The sequence below is a fragment of the Pinus tabuliformis genome, chromosome 6, assembly GCF_031772625.1.
Source record: "Pinus tabuliformis cultivar Carrire ecotype Pingquan chromosome 6, CPIR1, whole genome shotgun sequence".
NCBI lineage: Eukaryota > Viridiplantae > Streptophyta > Pinopsida > Pinales > Pinaceae > Pinus > Pinus tabuliformis.
In genome coordinates, this window is record NC_142292.1 from 396,471,395 (window position 1) to 396,477,124 (window position 5,730).

A 5,730-nucleotide genomic window follows, 5' to 3' on the forward strand; every position below is an offset into this window, starting at 1 on the left:
GAGTGAACTTGTATGACGTGCCACGAGTCACTGTTTCAACCTTTGTATATAAAACATGCATACAAGAAACTAGAATCTGTCCTCTTTCTGTACCTTCTTACAAAATTTCAATCTGATCCCCAGAGAGAAAGTTATGACGATTTTCCCTAGGTCACCTGTTTTGAATGTAATTCAGGAGTCTGCAAAAAGACCAACTTCCTCAGATCATATCTCCGCAAATATCATGCAAAAAGCTCTGAAATTTGGACCCAAGCTTCAGCACGATTTCTTCTCAAATGGGTTTTTTTTGTGACTTCTGAAACATCACAGAAAAGAAGTTATAGCGAAAATCCCATGATGACCTATTTGGAGCAGCGAAACCCTAGAATCCAAAGCTCTGATACCAAATGTTATGAAACCAGCTCAAGAAAAGATAGAAAAGATAGATCAACGCCTTAGAATTCAGCCTCTTCGAGGGGGAAACCTCCTTTACATTACATAAATGAAAAATTTTCCAATGATACAAATGACAAAACCTCCTTTCTATATATAGGAGTCTAAGGAGTCACAATATAATCCAGCCGACCTAACAATAATAATATAAAGCCACAAAAATAACAATAGAGGGATTCTATGGGGCACAGAAATAACAACATGGGGGTAATAGGGGCACAACAATATAAATAAGGGGTATAACTACAATAGTAATGGGGTAATCACTAGTATTATAGCGACCAAACATAATCTACAACAAGTCTTGGAAGGATCAAGTTGAACATGTTGACAGGGTGCTACAACTATTGGAGGAAAAACAATTATATGCAAAAAGATCCAAATGTCTCTTTGGAGTTGAAGAGGTGGAATATCTGGGTCATATTGTATCTCGTGAAGGGGTTAAGGTAGACCCTAGCAAAATTAAATCCATTAAGGAATGGAAAATCCCCACATCCATAAAGCATCTGTGAGGATTTCTCAGGTTGACAGGGTATTATCGCAATTTTCCTAAGAATTATGGGAGAATAGCAGCACCTCTAACAACATTATTGAAGAAATATGCATTTTCGTGGACTCTAGAAGCAACAAAGGCCTTCGAACATCTTAAAGAGGCAATGTGCCAAGCACCGGTCTTAGCTACACCAGACTTCACAAAAACCTTTATTGTGGAATGTGATGCTTCAGGAAATGGAATTGGTGTTGTTCTAATGCAAGATGAAAGACCCATTTCTTTTGAAAGTCATCCAATCAAGGGAAAGTTTTTACACAAAGATATTTATGAGAAGGAAATGTTGGCAGTACTCCATGCACTTAAGAAATGGAGACCCTACCTAATGGGAAGACACTTCAAGGTAAAAACGGATCATGATAGCCTTAAATACTTTTTAGAACAAAGATTATCCTCTGAAGAGCAACAAAAGTGGGTCACAAAGATGTTGGGTTATGACTTTGAAATCATCTACAAAAAAGGGAAGCAAAATGTGGTGGCAGATGCACTCTCAAGAAAGGATGAGGATGTGGAAGCATTGTTGTGCGCCATTTCTATTATCCAACCAGATTGGATAAACGAAGCAAGGGAGGAATGGAAGAATGACGAAGAAGTGTGGGCAATTATCCGAAAGTTACAAAAAGATTCCAGTATGCCTGATACATTTAGCTAGCAAAATGATTCGTTATGGTACAAAGATCGCTTATACCTCTGTAAGAATTCCCAGCTAAAACAAAATATTCTTATGGAATTGCACACTTCTCCCTTAGGAGGGCACTCAGGATTTTTAAAAACTTACCACAGGGTTAAGAAGGAATTTTTTTGGGATGGCCTTAAATCAGATATTCAAAAGTTTGTGGCGGAATGTTTGGTTTGCAAACAAAATAAAGTTGAAACAATTAAGACACCGAGTCTATTACAACCTTTATCCATTCCAAGCCAACGTTGGGAGGACGTTTCAATGGATTTTATCACAGTTTTACCCAAGTCTGAGGGAAAGAGTGTCATCATGGTGGTAGTTGACAAACTTACCAAGTATGCACACTTTTGTGCATTATCACATCCATTTAAAGCCAGTACAGTTTCTACTGCATTTATGGAAACAATTCAAAAGCTACATGGAAACCAAAAGATTATTGTAAGTGACAGAGATCCCATTTTCACTGGAAATTTTTGGACATAATTATTTTCTTGTCTTGGTACTCAGTTAGCTCATAGCTCATCTTATCATCCTCAATCTGATGGGCAAACTGAGATAGTAAACAAATGTTTGGAAGGATATCTTCGTTGCTTTGTATCTGATAAACAGACACAATGGGTCAAATGGTTGCCTCTGGCTGAATGGTGGTATAACACTTCCTTCCATACAACAACAAAAATGACCCCATTTATGGCACTTTATGGGTATTAGCCACCATCCATCACATCATATTTAAGATAAAATTCTAAGGTTCAGGCAGTGGAACATCACATCGAACATCAACAACAAGTCCTCCAACTCTTAAAGGATAACCTCGTGTTGGCACAGAATAAAATGAAACAACAGGCAGATCAACATCGCAGCGAAAGAAGTTTTAATGTAGGTGATTGGGTATTCCTGCGGCTACAACCATATAAGAAAATGTCCCTCAAGAAAGCTAAGAAGGATAATAAATTATCACCAAAGTATTATGGTCCATACAAGGTGTTGCAAAAGATTGGTACTATGGCATACAAATTGGAGCTTCCTGTAGCTTCTCGATTGCACCCAGTTTTCCATGTTTCATGTTTAAAGAAGTTATAGGTGACAAGCTCTTAGTTCAAACAATATTGCTAGAACTTGACGAGGAAGGAAAAATTATATTGGAACCAGAAGCAGTCACAGAAACAAGAACTCGACAGCTACGAAATCGATCAATTTCGGAGTATCTTATCAAGTGGAAGAACTTATCCGCTGAAGATTCCAGATGGGAGGATGAGAATTTTATACAGAAGTATCCAGAACTACTCAAGCGTTGAGGACAACACTTTTTTGAAGGAGAGGGGCATGTTGGGTCCCTATAATACTAGTGATTACCCCATTACTATTGTAATTGTAACCCTTATTAATATTGTTGTGCCCCTATTATCCCCATATTTGTAGGTTTTAACCCTGTACAGAAATTACCTGCATACGAATTCTTAAACAAAGACAATAAACAATGCGAGAGCATAACCCATAAAACACATATGCATAGAAATTTTTCCCTGGATCCCAAAACCGAGACTACCAGCTTGTTTTTCATTATGTTCCTTTCAATGTTATAATACATATTTATACATGCCGAAGCATCCAATACCATGGACCGAAATCCATCGCGTCCAATACCATGGACCGAAAAACATCGCGTCCAAAAAACATCTGCGAAAATCATGCACAAAACCATAGGTGGCTCCGCCCAACCTAACATATGGTCCAAAACCAAAATTTTCCGGGGCGCTGCCCCGGGCCCCATAAAGTGGGGTTATGGGTGTCCTTCAAACCCCCTATTAACTACGTGGAAAGAATATAACACAACCCAAAAATCTCCCACTTGTTGTTTTCTTTCCACAGGGGGCCACAGGAGAGATTAGTCATTTTTTCAGCCCTGAGATTCCCAATGCTTCTCTACACCAAGAGAACTTCTCAGAGCTCACAGATTTTGTCAATGCATCTGCAGTATTCTTCAAAGTGTCCACCTTTACCAGCTACACCTTTCTGTCTTCTATCATATCCCTCACAAAGTGATACTGAACATCAATGTGCTTTGTCTTTGAATGATAAGCAGGGTTCTTTGCCAAGAAAATTGCACTTTGGCTGTCACAGTCTATTCTTATAGCTCCCTGTACTAACCCCATACTTGAACACAATCTCTGCAACCAAACTGCTTCCTTGCTTGCATGAGTGGCTGCCATGTATTCTGCCTCTGTAGTTGATAGTGCCACTACAGATTGTTTCTTACTCATCCAACTGACTGCACCTCCAAATAGGTTAAACACATACCCACCTGTAGATCTTCTTTGATCCAGATCTCCAGCCCAGTCTGCATCAACAAAGCCATGAATATCCAACACTCTGTCCAATCCTGGTCTTCCTTGGTAGCACAAACCATAATCACTAGTGCCACGCAAATACCTGAAAACCCGCTTCACTGCTGTCCAGTGCTCCTTCCCAGGTTTTGACATAAACCTGCTCAATACTCCCACTGCATGTGCAATGTCTGGTCTAGTATAGACCATTGCATACATCAGGCTACCCACTGCACTTGCATATGGAACACGAGACATGTCCTCTTCCTCTTCTTGCGTCTTGGGACACTGTTCAGCAGATAACCTCACACCTACAGGAATAGGAACCATCACCGGTTTACTATCCTGTATATTAAACCTCTGCAGTATTGTCTCGACATACTTCCTCTGGTTTAACCAGAGCTTCCTCTTTGACCGATCTCTTTTAATTTCCATGCCCAAAATATAGTTTGCAGCACCAAGATCTTTCATTGTCAAATTTGGAGGACAATTGGGTCTTCAAATCTTGGATAATTTCTTTCTCATTTCCAACCAGCAACATATCATCCACAAACAAGACCATATAAATAATACGGTCACCAATTAATTTAAAATACACACAATGATCTGCTTTGCTTCTGGTGAAGCCAAGTCCCCATATAAATATATCAAATTTTTGATACCACATCCTTGGTGACTGTTTTAACCCATACAGAGACTTCTTTAACTTGCATACTAGTTCTTTCTTACCCTACACCGCAAAGCCTTCAGGTTTCTTCATGTATATTTCCTCTTCCAAATCCCCGTGAAGAAATGTTGTCTTCACATCCATCTGTTCTACCTCAAAATCAAAAGCAGCAGCAACAGATAAAAGTAATCTAATAGAAGTTACCTTGGCAACAGGAGAAAAAATATCACCAAAATCAATTCCCGACACCTGGGAATAACCTTTTGCTACCAACCGAGCTTTGTATTTCTCCACCTTTCCTTCTGCATTTGTCTTCTTCTCGAACACCCATTTGCTGCCAATGGGTTTCCTTCCAGCCGAAAACTCCACCAGATCCCAAGCCTCATTTTTGTGCAAAGATGCCATTTCATCGACCATGGCCTCTTTCCAGAGTTTTCCATCCTCTGAATCCACTACTTCCTTCACAGTTTTGGGATCATCATCAGTAACAGACAAAGCAAAATTTGAACTGAAAGCAGATGGAATATACCTTTCTGGCTGCCTTCTTTCTCAAACTAATCTTTTCACAGCCAGAGTTTGTGGCTCTTCATCTTCTGATTCCTCCTCTGCTGCAGAGTCTGATTCTTCCTCCTTTGGCTCAAACTCTATCTTCTCAGGTTCCTTTGGTTGGACTTCATGTTGAATAACATCTTTTACCTCTCTGAACAACACATCTCGGTTGTACACAACCTTCTGTGTGACTGGGTTCCAAAGCTTATAACCCTTTAAACCATCCTTATACCAAATAAAGATGCACTTTTCAGATTTACTATCCAACTTAGTTCGTTTCTCCTTTGGAACATGTACATATGCATCACATCCAAATACCCTTAGATGTGAAAGAGAGGGTTTCTTACCAGTCCATACTTCTTGTGGAGTCTTATCCTCCAACGCTGATGAAGATGATCTGATGATCAGGTAACATGCAGTATCCACCGCCTCTGCCCAGAATTCCTGTCCTAACTCAGCGCCACTGAGCATGCTTCTTGCCCTTTCCATCAACGTCTTGTTCATTCTTTCTGCGACTCCATTTTGC